This window comes from Castor canadensis, chromosome 3 (assembly GCF_047511655.1).
Source record: "Castor canadensis chromosome 3, mCasCan1.hap1v2, whole genome shotgun sequence".
Taxonomy (NCBI): domain Eukaryota; kingdom Metazoa; phylum Chordata; class Mammalia; order Rodentia; family Castoridae; genus Castor; species Castor canadensis.
Window position 1 is genome coordinate 46,740,323 of NC_133388.1, and position 22,124 is coordinate 46,762,446.

Here is a 22,124-nt window from a genome sequence, read left to right on the forward strand (position 1 = left end):
TTCAAGGCCAGCTTGGGCTATATAGTAAGACCTTGTCTGAAAAAATTAATATTGGGGTGGATTCTAATAACACCACAATGATCTCCAAGTCCCATCTTAATGTTTGACTTTTTGACAAGAGTTCTAAGTATAAGCAATAATTTTCATTCCTAATGTTCCCAAAACATTTAATATTTAAATAGTAAATTGAATGTTTAAAATATTTTGTCTACCTGAACTTGAATCCAGCACCACAGAAATCAATAAAAGCTATTTGTTAGCACAAGTCAGGCAATCTCTATTCCATTGCAAGACCTTTGGGCATTCTCATTCCTCATCCTGGAAGGTTTTTCTTTCCCCTTTCCTATACCTGATTAATCCCAACACTATCTTAGGTGTTGGCTGAAGGGACTCTTCAGAGCACCGGGAGAACTACAATTTGTATTTAGGAGGGGTCTGAAACAGAGGGAAAGCTAAACCAGGAAATGTACTCACATTTGCCTAGATTTTACCTTTATTGGGGATGACATGGGAGACAGCTGAAGCCTCAAGTCAGAATTTCCCCAGCCATCCTATCTAGTCTTCCAAAATTGGGATCTTTCCCAAAACTGTTTGGTTCTTTCATATCACTACTTACACTAGTTTTATTTACTATAACCTGTCACTCTTCGTGGTAGCTTGAAAGGATGGGGGCTTTTATTCATCACTGCATCCCAGTACCTAGAAAGTACTCAGTAAGTAACAGATATTTTTAAGTTGAATGATATAAAGTATGACAGAAGTTTTTTTGCAAGAACAATAGTGATCTATACTTAGACTCATCAGCTCGTGTTGTGGGCTAATCAGATACAAGACAGTTTGGGAAGGGAGATAGGGAAAGGTGAAGATCTTGCTCCAGAAGCCTTCCTCGTGAGAGTTTCTCCGGATGTTCCTTCCACAGCCAATGAAGTAAGACCAAAAGAGATGACCCAGATAAGGCCATAGATCTTGAAGCCTGGAGCCGATCATGTGAAAATACCAGCTCTAAAGCCAGTGCTTGGGGCTTCTTAAGGGGCCAAGAGCCCTGAGACATATGCCTAGGAAACAAAAAGCCAAAATAGCAACACTGCCTTAAGAACCAGAAGGAAAAATTCAGAAAGGGAGAATGTAGATTTGCATATCCCACTGATTATTATAGTAGAGAAGGAGTTAAAGGCGGCTTTATTCCAAGGACAAAAATACACCAATCAAGAAGAAAGCATCTCACACACACACATCATCATCACCACCACCATTGTCCCTAAGCTCTTTGATACTTCAACCTCCTCTTACAATTGGAACTCCTTCCTGTGGCTCATCATAATCAGATATTCCTCTCTCTCCCTCCCTCTATTTTCCCCATCTCAGCTAAAATGTTCCCTCCTCATAGAGCCTTCCCTGATTATCCAAGCTGGTATTTCAGTCTTGTTTTCCTTCATGGAACCCATGCCTGGCACGTAATAGACAATACATATGTCGAATTAATGAAAATATTCATTCTTTTTCTCATTCAAAGATTTAATCCAGGACACAATGTTAATCCCCAGTGGATGACTAATAAAAAGAAGACTAGAAAGCCTTGTGCATTAGAATGAAGACCTGAATAAAGACATTTAAGCCAGTTGCTGGTGGCTCACACCTGTAATCCCAGCTACTCAGGAGGCAGAGATCAGGAGGATCTCAGTACAAAGCCAGCCCCAGCAAACAATTCATAAGACCTGATCTCTGGAAAAAAAAATCACGCAAAAGGCGGGGGAGGCACCTGCCTAGTATGCATGAGACCCTAAATTCAACCCCAGTTCCGCCAAAAAAAAAACAAACCCAAAAACCTTGACCCAAAGTAGGAACATCTGAACCCTACAGAAACCAGCTGACCAGCTAGTCATGACTTGGGGGGGCTTCAGCACAAATTACCCTTGCTTAAATTTTCTAAATCACCAACTTATGACAAGCATATTTATATTAGCCTCTTGGCATATAAACAGGGACTAGCATCCATTGGGTTACCTGGCAGGTAACTCATTCTTACATTTTTCATATTTTTAATAAGTTCCTCGTCTGTTGAAAAGTAGCGAGAAAGAAAATGGAAGGGGATGTCACTGCCTACTAGATGCCTATCAGCAATTTCCCCTTTTTATCTTTTTTAAAAATGTTCATCTTAGCTACCCTCTCTGGGCTTCAGGGGAGGTGGGCCCAGAACCATTGGTGGCCCTAAGTCATCGGTTTTCAATGAGTTGATTGATTTTGCCTCCCAAGGAATATTCGGCAATGTCTAGAGAGTTTTTCAGTTGCCGCTACTTCAGGCGAAGCACTGTTGTCATCTGGAAGGGAATGAGCAGGGATGCTGCTCATTATCCTACCATGCATGGTCTCCTTACAACAAAGAATTATCCCACGCAAAAATGTCCATAATGCCAAGATTGAGAAACCCTGCCCTAAGGTAAACAGTGTGGTCCAATCTCCTTGTTAATGATTGGCTCCAGTAAGGGTATGTGAGGTAGTTTAGTCAATAAAACACAGAAAGAAGTCTGTGATTTTGCTGGAAAAAGTGTTTTTCTTACCTTTACACGGAGACATTCTGGAGCAGGGATTGTAGCTCAGTTAAGTGTTTGCCTAGCATGCATGAGGCCCTGGATTCGGGGGGGAAAAGAAAAAAGAGGCGTTCATTCCCTGTTGAAATATATTTCATACTTTTCTAAATATAATCCTATTTACCATCAATCACACACAAAGAGAGAAAGACAGAGAGAGAGACGGAGATGCAGAGAAAGGGAGATGGAGAGACCCAGAGAGAAACTTGTAAGAGGAACCGGTTCCTTATCTGCTGCTCGATGTCTTTGATTGCATATTGTGGTGTCTGGAACCATGGCTGTTTGGAATCCTGAGACTCTAAGAGGAGTGAGCTGAAGAGATGTAACAGGAGTCAAAGCAGCAGGATAGGAGCTACCTGCATCCTGCTGACATTGCTGAACTCTGAGCTAACCAATCCGTGAGCCTGATGACAAAATGAATTCTGTTGCTATTTAAGTAATTCGTAGGGCTTTTAACTTTTTTGTGGCTGAAAACATCCTGATCGATATATATTTTGTGTTTTGTTTGATATGGTGATAAATTAAAATGGGGGAGACCCAGGCCTACGCCTTTGGGAGTGAACTCTACAACTGTCCAGTAATAAATTTTTTTTCTTTTTTGTGTTTCCAGAATAATTTTGAATTAATGGTTCCAGAGGTTGGTAAAATCAGAGGAAAAGAAAAAGCCTTTGCTTATTAACGCTTATGATTGTGTCTATAAGTAAATGAGCAAGAACCCATGTGACGTTTTGAAATCTTTAAGGACGTGACATTTCCCAGTAATTGAAATTGAATTCCAGGGAGCCTGCAGCGTTACATGAGACTAGCTGGTCTGCCCTCACTCTTCTTAAACTCTAGCACACCTACTTTATAGACACCAGCTACCGCAAAGGAGGAGCTGCCTGGCTAAAATAACCTAGTTATGTGAGCTTGCTAAAATGGTCCAGGGAATAGATTTTGCTCAGAGTTGAGTTCTTTGGAAAAGCCAGGAACTTCTAATGCAGTTTTAGAGTTTGCTGACATTTTCTTACCAGGCATAATGAAGCTTTTAATGTCAAGCCTTGCTTTCAGATACTAAATTCAAAAAGCGCAGAGCTCAGATACCAGCATTTTCTTACTCAAAAAAAAGGAAAAAGAAACATGATTGTATGAATTAGTATTGAACCAGAATTCAGGTTGCCTTCAGAGTTTTGCTTTGGAAATGTTTATGGTGCTTCCACTTTGTTTAGGGGGTGAAGGGGAAGGTACGGGGACTTGAACTCAGGATCTCATGCTTGCTAGGCAGGCACTCTATCACATAAGCCATTCTGCCAGCCCTAGCTTGTCTGAACTGCACCTCTATCTGTGCTCCATCTGTCACTCTTGCAGAAAATCCCACTGATGTTTCACACTTTGCCTCTTGCCTCTTCAGCAAGATGAAATCTGACAATAATCCATATGCGTATCATTAAAGAAGTAGTCCTTACTTGAGAAGTGGAGGCAGGAGGGTTGCAAGTTCACGACCAGTCTGGGACTGGTGGAATGAATCAAGTGGTGAGTGCTTGCCTAGCAAGCTTGAGACCCTAAATTCAATCCCCGATCATAATTTTTTTAAATGTACAGAATAATGACCTCATAAACTTACCGCAGTTATGGCATCTATTGCTCTCTGCTATGGTTTGGACATGGTTTGTCCTCAAAAGCTTCATGTATTGGCCACTTGACCCCCAGTGTAGCAATATTGAAAGGTGGCAGGACCCAATAAAATAAAGGAAAACAAAAGGAAACAAGGCAAGAGATAAGGCCTAATGGGAGGTGACTGGCTCATGACTGTCCCAAACAAGGAATTCTTGCTGTTCTTTCTGAGGGGTTAGCTCTCACAGGAGTGGAACAGTTCTCAGAGAGTGACTTGTTATTAAAAGAATGAGCCTGGCCTCTCACTTCCTCTCTTGCCACCTAAGTGCCCTCATATATGATCCCACCATATGATGCCATCCCTCAGCAAGGGGTCCCTCACCAGATGCAGTGCTATGCTGTTTGAGCCTTCTGTTGAGCCTTTCAGCCACTACAATTGTGACCCAAATTTTCCACCCAGCCCCCAGTATTTTACTATAGCAACAGAAAATGGACAAAGGCACTCCCCTTTGTCCACTTTCTCTAGTTCTCTTGTCTCAGAGCCAACATTTTCACTGTCACATTAGGTGCTCCTCAATGCCCCATTGCCTCAGTGACTTCTGCCATCTGTTACTTTCACTGCTGCTGCACTGCTAGCATTCTGTTTCCTTCTCTTTTCTGCCTCTGTCCCTCCTCTATCTCCCATATTTTGTTTACTTTCTTGCTAATACGCTTGATTTTTATAGTCACCATCACCGAGGAAGATGCATATCGCTCTGTATATGATACCATTTCCCTTCCCTATGGAAGCATAGGTTCAAATCCTCTCCCTGCCTCAGCTTGTTCCTCCCTTCCCTGCTGTGTGGGGGCTACTTTTGCAAGTGCATGCATTTCTTTTTTACATTGCCAGTACTGCCAAAGCTCTAGCTCTCAGTCCTCTGAATAAAATGAATGTGTGATTAATTTGTGTGGGTACTAGATCCATTCTTAAGTTCATTAAATACGTCTCAAAATGTCCTAAATATGTTTTCACATCTGTGCCATTATGAGCATTGGCACACTCAAGTTCTAATTTTCTGCTTTCAGGAGGAAGTAGTGTTCTGATAATAAAAACCCTGTTGGAACATCACAAAGGAAAAAAATGTTAAGCTCCAAAATGACTGGCTAAGCTGGCCTTCCCTCAAGAGGCTATGCAAAGTGTAAAATGAGTAAAATGGTACTCGTCACCTCTTCCATGTCAGTCATTGCTCTGCACACGGCACCCAGAGAAGAAGTAACACAGTGGTTTAGACAACAGCTCCCCTCCACCTTCTGCAGCATCACTGCCCGGTGACTTCTTCCCTGACTCCCTGAACAAATCAGTTGTGCTCAGGGTCTGTGATCTCATGATGCTTTGTTTCCACTTTTGCTGTTACGTATAACACATGTCTGTGGGGCTCATCTTTGTACAGAGCACCTGCTCTCCCTTTGTGAGCTGTGGTGAATCTGTAAGTGGATGAATGATGAAAGAGGACAATTGCATTTACTACGTCAAACTATGCAGAGGTAAAGATACTTCATTAAGTGCCACATTTGTTGATTTTACATAGATGGAACAAAATTAAAGCGTATGACCCTCCTGAAAGGGCATCGGTTTGTGATCCTCCCCTGAGTAGTTCACTGGACTTTATTTCCAGAATGTTACCACAGTGTGTCTTGTTGGCCTTTCCCAAGGCTCACGTGGCTCTTGGTGCCTTTTCATAGCTAACACTTCTTACACGTTTTCTCCAGAGAGTCTGACGCCAAATGGTATCAAGTGGACCTTAGTACCATGGATGAGATTATAATTTGCACATTGTTGTCAAAGATAAATTATGTGAAGTCAATTTAAAAATCACTAAGTTACATTTTAATGAGTTCGTGGCAAGGGATGTTTTAAAAGCACAATTTAATATTCGTGTAGGCAGCAACTGAACCAGACAGTTTTAAATCTCCTTCCAGTCTGAGCTCCTCTCCTGCTTGTTCCCTGTCATTCTCATATAACTGAAATCCACAGCAAAGCTGACAAGTACCTAATTGTTTTAATAAGCCATTTTCCAATACTAAAGAAAACATAAGCTGGGTGCCAGTGGCTCACACCTATAATCCTAGCTACTCAGAAGACAGGGATCAGGAGGATCACAGTTCAAAGCCAGCCTAGGCAAATATATCTTGAGACCCTATCTCGAAAATATCCAAAAGAAAACAGGGCTGGCGGAGTGGCTCAAGTGTAGAGCACCAACCTACAAGTGTGAAGCCCTGAGTTCAAACCTCAGTACTGCCATATGCATATATATATATATATATATATATATATATATATATATATACAATTTTACATATGTTTATAATGCATATATATGTATATATATATATATATAATTTCCTTTATCATGTGCCCCTAGTTAGTTACTGGGGGAAAAGAATGAACAAGGAGGATCTGGACAGACAGAATGGAAGACTACATGAGAAATCAGGTATGGTAGTGCACACCTATAATTCCAGCAACAGGAAACAGGAGGATCACCAGTTCAACCCAGCCTGGGGAAAGTTAAGGAGACCCCACTCGAAAACGAAATAAAAACAAAAGGGCTGGGGCCATAGCTCAAGTGGCTGAGTGCTTGCCTAGCCCACACAAAGCCCAGGGTTTGCACCCTAGTACTGTGTACAAACACATGCACAAAGATGACAACATCAGAATATGTGCATACAATGAAATAAGAAACCACAGTTAGAACTGGTGGAGGGGCTCAAGTGGTAGAGCACCTGCCCAACAAATGTGAGGCCCTGAGATCAAATCCTAATACGAGAGAAACTTTCAATCTTTTTTTTTTTTTGGCAGCACAGAGTTTAAACTCAGTCCACGTGAAGCCACTCCACCAGCCCAGCTACATGCCAACAAAACACGTGAATACACACAATTCTAAGATATAGGGAAGCTACAATTATAATAGAAGTATAAAGATGTAGGTGGAAAAGATCTACAAGGACTTCAGAATAAAAGTTACCCCCAGGAACAATGGGAGCAGAGAGGTCTAAACTGGAGCACAAAGGAGGACATCAATTGTATCTATATCATCTTTCTTCTTTTTTTCGTTGTCAGTACTGGGTTTGATCTCAGGGCCTCGTGCTTGCTAGGCAGGTGTTCTAGCACTAGAGTCACACCCCTAGCCCTTTTTTACTTTAGGTGTTTTTCAAGTAGGGTCTCAAATTTTTGTTCAGTAGGCCTCGGACTGTGCCTTCTATGTAGCTGGGATTATAAGTGTGCCCCACCACTCCACTCCCGGCTTGTTGATTGAGCTGGGATCACTAGCTTTTACCCTGGCTGGCCTCCAGCTGCCAACCTGTTGGTCTCCATCTCCCAAGTAGCTAGAAATTATACGCATGAGTCACCATGCACAGTTAACATCTTAAGTAAGGAAATACTTGAACCCAATATAGCTTATTAACATTTTTAAAATCTAAGTGATAAATGCATGGATATTTGTCAAGTTACTCTGAATCTTTTTTGTATCTGCAATATGTCTTGTAAATGTAACAAGCAAATGGGAAATTTTTACTTGAAATGTTTAGGAGAGGTTGGATGTGAAAAGAACCCTGTTAGTAATACTGACATGAAGCAAAAAATGTTAAATTCATTCTTATTTTCTCTTATCCAAAAGCACTCATGAAACCCAGACTACCAGCTAAACATAAAAATCTTACTGTCTGAAACAAATAATTTGGGCTGTAGCTATGGCTCAAGAGGTAGAGCAAACCTCCTAGCAAGCACAAGGCCCTGAGTTCAAACTTCAGTACTACAATAAATAACTAGAATAGAATAAAATAAATACATAAAATAGATTATTCTTCGTTAGGTGGAGGAAATGAAGCTAAGATTCCTGTCTGGGTTTATCCTGGCCTTTCTGCTCTAATTCCACTAAAAAGATAATAACAAATTCCAGGCATTAATAAGCCACCTGGAATTTGAACTCTAGAGGCAAATGCTTCTGTAACATAGTGAAGAGCATACACACAACTGGCAATGTGACAGAATATCAAAGCTTTAGCTGGGCACTGGTGGCTCGTGCCTGTAATCCTAGCTACTCAGGAGATAGATCAGGTGGACCTGACCTATCAGGTATGAAACTAGACCCAAGCAAATAGTTCATGAGACTCTACCTCGAAGAAAAACCATCACAAAAACAGGGCTGGCCGAGTGGCTCAAGTTGTAAGAGAGCCTCCCCAGCAAGTGTTAGGTCCTGAGTTCAACCCCAGTGCTGCCAAAGGAAAAAAAGAAAAAGAAAGTAGAAAAATTCTTTTTTGGGGGTGCTAGAGATTAAACTGAAGGCCTTGCACATTCGTAGACCATTGCTCTACCTCTGAGCTACACCCCCAGCCTCCAAAGTTATTTTCTCACTCTTAAATCATCCTCCTATCCGTTTTCCTTCGGGTTGGTTCCATACCTTCTGGAATTGTCTGCAAATAATGCACAGAAATGCACAGCTGACCTTTTACAAAGCAGTACCGCAAAATAATCAAACACAGAGGAGGAGCCAGAGAGCCAAGAAACACAAAAGGATGAACCCACTCCACTCCATCCTGGGTCTGTTTTGGTGGGACTGGGGTTTGAACTCAGGGCTTCACACTTGCAAAGTAGTTGCTGTATTGCTTGAGCCATGCCTCCATCCAAGATCTTTTTGGAGATATAGCAAAGGCGTTGTGTCGGCCACCATACCAAATGTCAAATTCTTGACCTCTGCTTCACTGCAAAATAAGATTGTCGTGCTAATGAAGCCTCAGCGAGCTCTCAACAAGACACTGATAATTATCCAAATTTTTTATTTTTGCCTAAAAGGTTTCAAAGTCTGATGGAAACTGATCGAGTTCATGCTACAGTCTTAGGGCTCTGTTCTCTGCTGTAAGAACAAGGGTGTGCGGATAAAGTGACTCTTGGGGACTCAGGATGGCTCTGCAGGGAAGCTCCGAGAGCATTACATTGCCTGCTTTGTGGTGTACATACTCCCCTTAAGGTCAATGTCAAGCTACTCATATGAAGACAACGTGGAATTGGGAAGAGATGTGTCTAACCAGCTCTCATTGCACACTGCAGTTAGGAACTTTTGATGAGGAATTTACAGTAAGGGGTTAGAAAGCAATGTATCCTGTTCTTGGGCTTTTCTGCCCTTCTATAACAACTGACCCCTGACAGGAGGATCAGGAAGGACCACCTGGACCAGCGGCTCCCAGTTCAGTTGGCAAGTGGATCCTCAGTGTCTATCATCCTGAGGAACACTAGGACAAATTCTCTCCTGTTCCTATAGGAGAGCCACATGAAGATGGGATTGGCTGAGGGAGGGATCCTTTCTCTTACGCCTCGCCTGTCTGGAGGTAGCATGTGAGCCGTTCTGGACACTGGACCCCAGACCTCCATGGCATTCGAGTTGGATATTCCTTCTTCCTTGTGATCTGGTCATCCAGCACATTCCCAAGCGATTCTTCTCAGGCCTCTAAGAACGCATTTGGATTGTCAGGAACTTAAGAATCCCTTTCCAAACACCTAAAATGTATGCATTTTTCTCTCTTTAAATTATTAAGATTTCTCTCAGCCCAAAGAACTCTCAACTGATGATCATGAAGCTTCTTTTATAGGGAACAAATTAGCCTTGATAATGCCAGCAGTTCTTTTCAATTGTCTGAAAGAATTTTGGTTTTGATGTTACAGTGGTTTAGATCTTCACATCTGCACTGGAAAGATTCTGATCTCTATTCATAGGTGAATTACCTCTAAATTGTTGTTGGTTTTTTGTTTGCTTGTTTTGGTGAAAATTCATTTCTTTTCCTTGATGCAATTTTGACTTTCTTTTGTGTGTGTGTGGCACCAGGGTTTGAACTCAGGGCCTCATACTTGCTAGGCAGGCACTCTACCACTTGAGCCACTCAGCCAGCCCTTCTTGATGCAATTTTAAAACAACTCAAAGTTTCTGCCAGTTTTTGTTCTCTCCCATCCTGGTTTTTTGTTTGTTGTTTGTTTTGTTTTAATAATTGCAGTGACAATCTTACTCATTTGGAGGCTCTTAACATAGTCATTAAGTATACCAATTAATTTACCTTTATCAGTTAATTTTTTTTCTCAGTACTGGGGTTTGGACTCAGGGCTTCCTGCTTGCTAGGCAGGCACTCTACTACTTGAGCCATTCCCTGTGTCAGTTAATTTACTATACATTCTTCATGTATCTTTCAACAAGTAATTCTGCTATATTAATCTATTTTTTCACTCTCCTCTGGGGTATCCAGTTCTCTGTTTTTATAATTTCTTTAATTTAATTTTTGGGAGAGGGCACAGTCTTGCTGTGTAACTCAGGCTGCCCTCACCCTCAGGTTCCTCCTGCCTCAGGGCCCTGGTGTGGGATACACACACTTGGCAGGTGCCACGGTGCATGGCCTGCTGTGGATGTTTTCTCCCCAGGAGCAGCACCCTACATTCCCACCTTAGCACACTTTCACCCAGAGACTGCTTCCAGCTGTTTTTATGGCTTAGAACTTGTCCCATTTGTAGTTCAGCATCTCGGACCCTTTTTTCTGTTGGGTAAGTTCACTCACTCTTCCATCCCATCCTTCACCTTCTTGGGTGCTCAGCTTTGTGCCTTCTTGAAAATCAGAATTTTCCACCCAAGCTTCTTTTAGAACTTCTGAAGTTGTTTTCACTCTTGTCATGTATTTTTGAAAGCTGTTTTGGTTGCAGCTACTTGAAATCTTATGTAGGGTGCATTTTTTTTTTGGCATGTTTTCAGTTTATTTTTTGTTTTGTTTTTGTGGTTGTTCTGGTTTTTGGTGGTATTGGGATTTTTAACTCAGCGCCTCATGCTTCCTAGGCAGGCACTCTACCACTTGAGCCACTCTACCAGCCTGAAATCTTATGTTTTGATGTAGCTTCTAAAGACTGAACCTTTCTTATAGTGACCATTGTCAGTTCACATAGACAGTAACAATTACCAATGTTAATAACAACCTCTGATTTTGATGGTTGTATCGTGATTATATAGGAGAGTGTCTTAATATACCCCGCAAAAGCATTTGGGAGTGGTTGACAAGTTATTCCAAATGGTTTAAGATTTTTAAAAGTTTTCTGTGTTGTACTTGCAACTTATCTGTGTTTCAGTTTTCTTTAATTTTACTTTTGGAGTTGTTTTTAGGTTCACAATAAAATTAAGCAAAAAGTACAGTTTCCGTACACCCCCTGTCCATACACATATAGCCTACCTGTTATGGACACCCCATACCACAGTGGTACATTGGTTACAACTTATGAGTGTACACTTATATCATTATCATCTAAAGTTCATAGTTTACTTTATGGTTCATTCTTGGTTTTTGCACCTTCTCCAAATATGGACACATGTTCTATGCAGCATTGTGGTATTGTATAGAATGTTTTCACAGCCCTAAACTTCCTGTGTCCTGCCTAGTCATCCTCTCCCCCGACCCCCTGCCCAATCGCTGGTAACCACTAATCACAAGTTCAAGGCCAGCCTGAGTTACACAGTGAGACCCTATCTCCAAACAAAATACCAAACAAACAAAAAGTGTATTTCAAGAATGTGCAGTCCAGACGCTGGCAGTGAAAGCATTATTTTCAAATGATTCCTGCATGCAGTGATGAAATGTTTAATGGCACAGAAGACCCTCAGGTGCTGCTGTTCAGAATGATAATTTTGGGGGGGCACCACTGCTGAATGGAGCACTCCCCACAAGGCAGGAGTGTTTGGGCTACCTGAGCATCGACTCAGTCTAGAACCTAGTCCTGCAGCCATCAGAAGCCCAGGCCTTGTCCAGATCAATGAGTAGCTCCATCTTGTTGACAATGAAACTGGAGTGATCCCCAGAGATTGATTGATTTTAGTTGATTTTAAGCGAGTAAGAGTGATTTGGTCTTGCTTATGTGGCTGATCTGGCCTGGGCTGAGTTGCTCTAACTAATCTTGGTTAGGCTTGCTCATGTGTCTTGGGCTCAGCTGATGTAAGCTGGGATGTGATAGCTCAAGTTCAAAGTATTTCTGGGGCAGCTGGGAGTCAGTTGAGTAGGCTGACCCCAACTGTGCACCAGCTCTCCCCTCCTCCTAGAACAACGGGAAAAGCCAGTCATGTTTTCCATTGGTCATAAGGTCATAGAGGAGAGAAGAAAGCCTTTGGAGGGTAGTTATCCAGTTTGTACTTTTCATTAATTATTATTAGTTGTACACATTTGTGGGGTATAATGTGATCATTTAATACATGCACACAGTTCCTATTTGTATTTTGAAATTTTTATAGCTGTACGATGTCAGAAACCATTCTAGTGGCCTTTTCTCTCCAAGAAGTCCTCAGGAAAAGGAAAGGTGTGTGACCTGAGACGTGGATGTCCGTTTCTTCTTTTGTCCTAGGCTTCAATCCATCAGCGCCAGAACCGTATCATCTTTGCCAAAATCTGTACCTGCAACATACCTGCCCTGCATTCTCCCTTTTACTCTGTATAACTCCATTTTGAAACAAGAGCTTGAATCTAATTCGTAGAATCTCTTAGGGTGCAGACACCCTAAGAGAAAGGAAAGGTGGGGAAAGAAGTTTGGGGTTCTCTATTGAGAAGACAAGATTTCTCCTGTGTGGAGCCATGATAGATAATAGGAAGAGACCATTTGGAAGATTTTGGGTAGCCACGAATGCAGATTTTCATTGTATTCATCATAATTATCTCATGTGATCTGGCAACTCAGGACCTAACTGCTCAGCTATAGACTGAGCACCAAGAAAATCAAAACTCTTTGAAGGTTCCCTACCTCTGCTTAGCCTCCTCTCTGTGGGGAAATTCAGGCTGGCTATTTAGCCAGAGCTGCCTCAAAAGAGAACAATTACTACACTTATGGCAGGGACTTTATGCTCAGTAGTGCAGAGCTCCCCAGGCACACTACCAACTGTGACAAAAGATGTGGAGTCTCATTGGTGCAGATTGGATTCATCACAAATTTCCTGGAGGCGTGATCAAGCAGTAGAGTGCCCACTTTGCAAATGTGAAGTCCTGAGTTCAAGCCCTGATTCCACCAAAAGGCAACATAACAATAAGCATTCCAGATGGAGTATTTTAGTCTTACCTACAGATCATGAAAAATGGTGGAGATCCATAGCACCCTCATAAACTACATATTGTTATCAGAACAAAAAGTACAAAAAGATGTTCATATTGAGAAGAAGACACAATAAAGATGCCTGGACCACAAAAATACACATACTCCTCAAATTCACAAGAATATCCGTTGAAGGACTAGGGGTGTGACACAAGTGAGCACTTGCCTAGCAAGAACATAGGTCTGAGTTCAAACTCAGTACTACCCCCACGTCCAAAATCCTTTCAGTGAATGTAAAACTGCAAATGGTTAAACTTTGATAAGAATCTAGGCTCTGAAACTTCCATCAGAATCTTCCATCAGAAGAGAACACGTCTAGCGCATGCTTAAGAGCACTGGTGAATTTGTAGTGCCATGGTATCTAAAGCCTGAGGAACAGGAGCAGAGCCCTGTGCCACAGCAGCTTCCTGCTAAAAAATGCAAATCATGGGCTGACAAAGTGGCTCAAGGGGTAGAACACCTGCCTGGCAAGTGTGAAGCCCTGAGTTCAAACTCCAGTACTGAAAAAAATGCAAATAATTTTTACTTCAAGTTGATTATAAAGTACTTTCATGAAAATATATTTTAAGTCCCATTTCACAGACTTAAAAAAAAACTTTGAGTTGGCCTATAGAACTCTACTAGAGACTGAGTGGCCCAATTTACTCCCCTTTCAGAGAATCTGAAAGTGAGGGAGTAGCAGCTAACAGAAAAAGTTGGGTTCCAGAAATAGAAGACAGGCTAAGAATACAGAGTAGAGAGCCAAAGTTATCTGCTTAGAGGCGGTATTTACACAACTGTCGTGTCAGTAGACTTCCACACTATCTGGATTCTAGCTTTTTATGGAGCCTTCACAGAACTCCCATCACATAAAATGGCCTGAACTCATATCTGCTTCTGTAATCTGGAAAAGTCCAACCCATTGCACCCTTGACAAAAGATGAAATGCAACACAGGGTAGGTAATTCTAAGTGTCCAAAGGTTGTCCATTGGATTTGAGCTACATCCAAAGATGTAGTACTTATGGGAAGTACTCAGGAGATGCTTGTTGACAGTTGAAATGAGGGCACTAAGTGCTATGGTATCCAGAGTGTGGAACAACCACTATTATAAGCTCAGTGTGAAATGTATTCTGGTTGTCCTCCCACCCCGGCTCCATCGTCTGTTCTTTCTCTGGCCTCCTCTGTCCCTTAAAAAGATGATATCCAAGGAGGACCTCATGCTCGGTGCTCCCTTATCCTGTGGTTTCCTACTGGGAATGGCCAAAGAGGAGCATGACCCCTGCTAATGGGAGGAAGGAGACAGATGGGAATTTATTTCCCTCCACTGTGCATGCTTCTGACGGGTTGTGCTACTCCACGGCCATAGCTACTGTGGGGAGTCTCTCCATGGCTCCAGCTCCCCAGGTCTCTGGTGTCACTGCTTCCTTCCCGTGTCTCTTCAGGCCTGCAATAGCAATAGTTTCCAGCTTTTGCTAATCGCTGGGTAGTTCACAGTCTTTGTTGGATCCCTTATTCCTATTCACTATTTTCCTCTGAACATAGTGTCTTCATTAAACTCTTCCATGCAACCATTAAGTGTGTCATCCATTTCTTGCCAGGATCTTGACTGATACATTGTATTCACATTCTAGAAAGAAGAGCTAGTTCTGTACTTCTCCTTACTGCTTGACCTTTTAAGTGGGTCATGTTCACAGGGTCTGAAAGGAGGCACAATGCAGCCTTGTACTTCTAGCATTGCAGATGCAGGGCGTGACTCCTCTATCAGCCTCTACTCCCCCAAGTTCTCCCACTGAGGCCAGATTTCAACCTCTGTCTCTTCCCTACGGCTAGATTCCCTCTCTTTTTAAATCTTTTCTGGGGCTAGTGAAATGGCTCAAGTGGTAGATCGCCTGCCTAACAAGTTTGACATTCTGAATTCATACCACAATCAAGAAAGAAAAAAAAAAATCTCCCTTTCTCCCGACTCCAAGGATCCATGCTTCTTGTACCAACTGTCAGTCTTCCAACATAACCTGGTTCCTTCAATCTGGAGGATCAAGGTGGAAGACGGGAAAAAAAAAAAAAAAAGGTATCCTAGGTGGTTTTCCCTCAGGTTGTGGCATCTGTAGCCTGAAGGTGTTTCCTACACTGGTGGAAGGTTTGCTATAGGCTGACCTAATAAGCATCTGATTCTGGGAAAAGGAAGAATGTGGAGGGGACTCTATCCTACCGCCTTAGAAACTACTTCTTTGAGAAAAATCGAACTTCAGTTTAGTTTTGTGTGTGTGTGTGTGTGTGTGTGTGTGTGTGTGTGTGTTGTTGTTGGGGCTTGAACTCAGGGCCTACACCTTGAGCCACTCCACCAACCCTTTTTTTTAATTTATTATTTTATTTTATTATTCATATGTGCATACAAGACTTGGGTCATTTCTCCCCCTGCCCCCACCCCCTCCCTTACCACCCACTCCGCCCCCTCCCTCTCCCCCCACCCCCTCAATACCCAGCAGAAACTATTTTGCCCTTATTTCTAATTTTGTTGTAGAGAGAGTATAAGCAATAATAGGAAGGAACAAGGGTTTTTGCTGTTTGAGATAAGGATAGCTATAGTGTGAGAGTCCTCTCATTGCTTTCCTGTACATAGGTGTTACTTTCTAAATTAATTTTTCTTGAACTGACCTTTTCTTTAGTTCCTGATCCCCTTCTCCTATTGGCCTCTGTCGCCTTAAAGTTTCTGCATTAGTTTCTCTGCATTGAGGGCAACAAATGCTATCTTGTTTTTTGGGTGTCTTACCTATCCTCTACCTCCCTTTGTGCTCTCAGTTTATCATGTGATCAAAGTCCAATCCCCTTGTTGTGTTTGCCCTTGATCTAAAGTCCACATAGGAGGGAGAACATATGGTTTCCACCAACCCTTTTTAGTGATGGATTTTTTTCAAGATATTTGGCCAGGCTGGCTTCAAACTGCTATTCTCCTGATCTCTGCCTCCTGAGAAGCTAGGATTACAGGCATGAGCTCTGGTGTCTGGCTTCTTCTCCCTTCCTTCCTTCCTTCCTTCCTTCCTTTCTTCTTTCTTTCTTTCTTTCTTTCTCTCACTCTCTCTTTTTTAGGTTGTACTGGGGTTTGAACTCAGGGCTTTGCACTTGCTTAGCTTTGAAGAAGAGATAAGATTAAATAAGGACTAGTGGAGTGGCTCAAGTGTTAGAGCACCTGCCAAGCAAGCATGAGGCCTTAGTTCTAACCCCAGTTTCACCAAAAAAAAAAAAAAAAAGACTAAATAATGTGTAAGAAGAAAGAGGACATTTTAGAAAGCAGGGAAGCAGATGGAAAGTGCAAGAAGATGGGAATGTGGTATTTGGGAAGACATGAGTACATCGTGTTGGATGATGTAAGAAGGAGAGGAAGATGGATTGGAGAGCTGAGTAAACCACCTATTTGGGAGGTCACACATGCCAGGATAAGGGTTTTAAAGGAGACTTGAAAGGTTCTTAGCAAGGCAGAATTTCAGAATTCACAAATTAAGAGCACTGAAAGGGAAGAAAGAATAGGTTAGAAATAAATGCAATTACCTAGATGTGACATTGTGAAGGGTGGTCCTTGAAAACATTGCAAAAGAAGAAACTACACATTAGTTACAGCAAAATGTGGTAGGAAGAAGAAAGTAGAAGGTAGGATCAGTGCAGTGTTCTGAGATGGAGAGACTGAGCATGATGTTCTTAGGCAAGAACAAAAGACTTCTTACAGAGAGATGTGGTTTGGGATGAAAGATCTTTAGGTCGGAGACCTAAATTGGATGGAAGGTACAGGAGTGAGCAGTACCTCTAAGAAAGATTACACATTAAATCAAGGGGTCAATAACGAAGTATTGCCATTTGTAACAACATGGACCAATTAGGAGGACAGTAAGTGAAATAAGCCAGTCCCAGGAAAACAAATACCACACAATCTCACTGTGATATAGAATCTTAACAAAAAGTCAAACTCAGAAGCAGAGAGTAGAAAGTGAATAGCAGGGGCTGAGACTGGAGGAGGACTGGGAAGATGTTAGTCAAAAGACAGAAAAATTTGAGTTAGATAAGAGGAGAATATCCAAGAGATCCATTGTATAACATAGTGACTGTAGTTAGTAACAGTGTGTTGCATGCTTGGAAATTGCTGAGAGTGGAGTTGCAGTGTTCTCACCACAAAAATATATGTATGTGAAATAGTACATCTGTTAATATCTCACTTCGGAACATCATGTTATATACCATAAATATGTACAATTTTGTCAATTAAAGAAATTAAATTTAAAAATAAGGTTAAAATAACAACAAACTAATCCTTTATACATGCCCACTTTTCCAGAGCTAGAGGAGAAAACAGAGCCATGAAGGGATCACTACAGAATTGGGCAAAGAAAAAAACAGGTAGCATAAGAAATCCAAAAAGGAAATCTAATACTCCCATCCTTAAGCGTGTAATAGATTTTGTGTATTCTTTTTCCAAGGAAGGAAGGAAGGGAGGGAGGGAGGGAGGGAGGGAGGAAGGAAGGAAGGAAGGAAGAAAGGAAGGAAGGAAAAAAAGGAGAGAGGGAGAGAGGAAGGGAGGGAGGGAAGAAGGAAGGAAGGAAAGAAGGAAGGAAGGAAAAAGGGCAAGAGGGAGGGAAGAAGGAAGGAAGGAAGGGAGAAGTGCACGAAGGAGCTAGTTTCCAGAAAGGCTAATATTCACATTGGAATTTCAAAACATCCACTTCAGCCTATCCAAAATGACTCTTCAAGGTTTTGAAAATAAAGTTAGACAATACAGCAGTGAAGTAAAGAGTGTGAAAAAGTTATTAAATTGGGACCACTTGTCAAGAAAAAAACTTCTCTGAGGCCAGGCGCAGTGTCTCACACCTATAACCTCAGCTAACTGGGAGGCAGAAATTAAGAGGATAGAGGCTTGAGGCCAGATTGGGCAAAAAGTTATCAAGACCCCATCTGAATCAACAAGATAGATGTGGTGGTGCATGCTTGTGATCCCAGTGATACTTAGGAGGGATGCTTAGGAGTATCATGGCCTGTGGCCAGCCCTGGGCATAAACTAGAGCCGCTACCTAAGAAAAAAAAAGAACCGGAGGAGTGGGTCAAGTGGCAGAGCACCTGCTTAGGATTTTACAATATGTCCAGGCTAGCTTCAAACTCTTTGGTTCAATAGATCTTCCTGCCTCAGCCTCTCAGGCAGCTGGACTAAAGGCCTGTACCACTGTATCTGGCTTGATGTATATTATTGAACGCTGATATAACTCTGAAGTCATTGCAAAGTAATTCAGTTAAGTGTGTTTGGATGCATTTAACAGAAAACCCAATGGAAATAAGCTTCAATAATATTGCTGAATGTTTGTTGGCTCACTTTCCTGAAAAGGCCACAAGTTCTGTAGGCTTTAGAGTTGGTCCAATCTGAGGGAAATAACCCACAAGTCTCTTGGTCCCATCTTTCTCCACCAGCCAGCTGTATCCTCGGCCTGGTTTCTCTAAAAGTGTCAGGTGTCCGTGTTTTCATTTGATACTGTATTCTTCCTTGAGGTAAGGGTGCCTCTACCAAACTTACGTCAATTACTTACGTCAATAAGAATCTAACCTGGGGTCAGGGAAGCCATACATTGATTGTCTTAGGTACTCATTGAACCAATCACTCCCATCACGATGAAATTATCTAGAATGGCCCTAAGTCAAAGGCTGCCTCTAGATGTGAGGTGTGTGGTCAGTTTCACTCACCTGTCATACTGGTTGGTAGTGAGAGAAGGTGTAAATGAAGGTTGAAAAATAAAGAGAATCCACAGAAGGATATTCAACGTTTTCATGAGGATGTGATTGGGAAGTCAAAACATCAGTGCTTAAACAAAGTCGTTCTTTCTCCTAAAAGTCTACACTTTTAAAGTACAGAATTGGTACCAAACTCTCTCTGTTGTCATTTGGAGCCCAGAATCTCCTTCTAGCTCCTGATCCTGATGGCATTCCTAGGGCACAGTCCTAGTCCTCATTATCCACGGAGGGTCTCTGCTCCAGGCATCAGGGTCACATTGAAAGGAAGGGTCCCAATAGCTGTTAGTCATCACACCTTTGTCATGTGGTCACGCCAACCTTATTGTAAGTATTCTAGGAAGCAAAGCTTTATTCTGGAGTAGTCTTTTTCCTGGCTAAATATCTTATTACTGTGAAATGAGGGGGAAATAAAGTTTAGAGAATAACAGGCACTTTCTTCTACGCTGAAGAAATGAGATTTATTGGAGTTGATTGAATGATGTCAGGCAAGGTGACATGATTAGTGAATTACTTGGGAAAGTGGTTACTCACTTGTCATCCAGCAAACGAGAGGGAGGTGACATAACAGAAAAATTCCAACTTCAAGGAATGAAGTAATGAAAAAGGGAACAGAAAGATAGGAGTTAAGATAACTGTGTTTTCATTCCATTTCTAATAGTGGGGCCATCTGTACCAAGTTGCATAAGCTTAATAAGCTTGTGACCTATCTATAAAATGGAGATAAAAAAATATCTCTTACTCCACAGAGCTAGGCAAGATGACTTGAGTTGAGCTGTAAGTGCTTTGTGAGCAGCAATGCTCATACAGATCAAAGCTATTGTTATTAATAATGAAGTCTATAAGATGTGGTGAATGTGTCAGGAATACATTAATAGAGTGGAAAGTGAGATCTGAGAATTCCATTGTCTTCCTAAGATTGTTCTTTTAACACAATTGATATTTGTGGTTAATTGAATCAAAACTTTCCTTGTCATTTTTTCCCAGTCAATCAGATCTCATTTGTCAAATTACTCAGGTGAGCAATATTCTCACTGGGCCCATAACAAACCCATGAACACAAGACCAGAAATTCCATATTCCAAAATTTCTGTTCTATTTATAGCATTAATTTCTAAAGTAAAATACATTTCTCAAAAGTAGAATGCAATTGAATAATTGTAGTCCTAAATTTCACTTCTAATGTCCTCTTTTGGGTAAGGGTTGGCTGGGGTTTGACTCAGGGTTTCGTGCTTGTGAAGTAGGCACGCTACCTCTTGTGCCATACCTCCAATCCATTTTGCTCTGGTTATTTTGGAGATGTAGGTCTCATGATCTATTTTCCCCTCGCTGCCCTTAAACCTCGATCCTCCCAATTTCAGCCTCCCAAGTGGCTAGGATTACAGATGTGAGCCACCAACACCCAGCTTCATCTGCAGTCTCTCTGACATAAAGAGTGGGAATTAGTTGAAAGAAAATGTCTCATCTGCTCTGCACAGTGCAACTGACCAGCTGTACTAGGAAGAGCAATTGGCCTCATTCCCACTCTGCAGTGGCTCAGTGAGGGTCTTGTCTGCAAGGCACATTAACTGAGTGTATTAAGACAATGGGAGCCAGGGTTCTCCTTGTCTGAGAAGGGAGGTGACAACAAGGAAGAGGAGAAAAGAAACCTGGAAGCTGTAATCTCCTGGTAGAGATGAGCACATCAACTACCCAGATAAAAGCCTCTGAGAACCTTCACAGAAAAGATGAGAGATCATTGGAGAAATGCCTCATTCCAGGGCTGGGACAGGAGGATCGCAAGTTCAAGGTCAACTGGGGCTACATAGCAAGACCTTGTCTCAAAAAGAAACAACAGGAGTCTCTACTCCCATTTCCTGCATGTGGGGCAGGAAATGTTTCTCATTTTCCCCCCCATTCCTCCCCACTTTTATCCTCTTATACTAAATGTCGTTGCTAATAACTTTACTATTACTTTTACCGTAAAAAAAGAAACAACAAAAAACTGACAAAATGTTCCTGCAACATCCTGTTTTGAGTGAAAGTAAGAAAACACAGTACTCAAAGAATGAGGAGGATGTGCTAGAAAAGCAAGAGCTAGTTTGAAGGACTAGTTTTACTGGGATTTTACATGTTAATTATAGAATATAATTTATGCATCTAAAATGAGAGGGAGAAGGAGAGAATTAATGAGACAAATACGGTGAAAGATTAACCGTTGATTAGGGAATCTGGGTAAAGGGTTAAAAGTCATTTGTATTATTTTTATACATAAATTTGCTTTATTTTATGTGAGTAAATTCTTTATGTCAGACAAAAATTCATTTCTTTGTTAGAACAGTTCTACAAACTCATGTTTGCAGTAAAATAAATCACTACCTGTGAAGGCACAGGAGAAAGGAATGCAGAAATGTAAGAGTTCTTGCTTCTTTTCAACTTAATTGTAGAAGCAGGGATGTGGTCCTTATGTTTCTGACAATTGCAGTGTTACTCGGGAGGGTGTGTGGCCGTGATGCCCAGTACTTTAAGAGCTCCTCAAGCTGTGACATCTTAGCCGTTTGGACACAGAGCTCTTTGTGCCATGAGGCCAGGCTCAGGAGAAAGCTCTTTACCTGATCGAGTACACAGGCTGTCCAAACATGGTGATTTCCACTAGGTGCCCAGAGTCTACCTTGTCCACCTCTGGCAAGGCCTGGCTCATCTACGCCATTTCCAGGATGATGGGTCTGTCTGGGACAAAGATCATGTCCACTCAGTTCCTTGGACTCACCATCTCAGGAAGTGAGTCCAAGTGGCTGAAGCTGTACCCTGAGCAGCCTCTCCAGTGGGGGAGAGGCCCACCATACTGGAGCTAGCAGCCAAAAGAGCAAGCTTTGAGGCTCCCTCTGACTTCCTCCAGTCATGGGTATTATTTTTTCAATTTTCTATGAGATTGAAATTATTTCAAGAGTTGATTTTGAAAGCATAATGTAAATGATATTAAATTCTTGTTCGCTGAAAGTTACAGGGCTTAATCCCAGTACTGCCAAAAATGAAGGAAGGAAAGAAAGAAGGAAGGGTCTATAAAGATAACAGTGGCAAAACAGT

At 41.8% G+C, this 22,124-nt stretch overlaps 1 long non-coding RNA gene across 1 annotated transcript; it reads right to left on the minus strand.

Moving 5' to 3' along the window:
* Positions 1-979: 979 nt before the first annotated feature.
* Positions 980-4,264, minus strand: LOC141421566 (uncharacterized). The gene is made up of 3 exons (XR_012446155.1): positions 4,192-4,264; positions 2,559-2,627; positions 980-1,055 (listed from the first exon to the last, which is right to left on the minus strand). It is a non-coding gene; the product is annotated as an uncharacterized lncRNA (long non-coding RNA).
* Between the last annotated feature and the right edge of the window lie 17,860 nt (positions 4,265-22,124).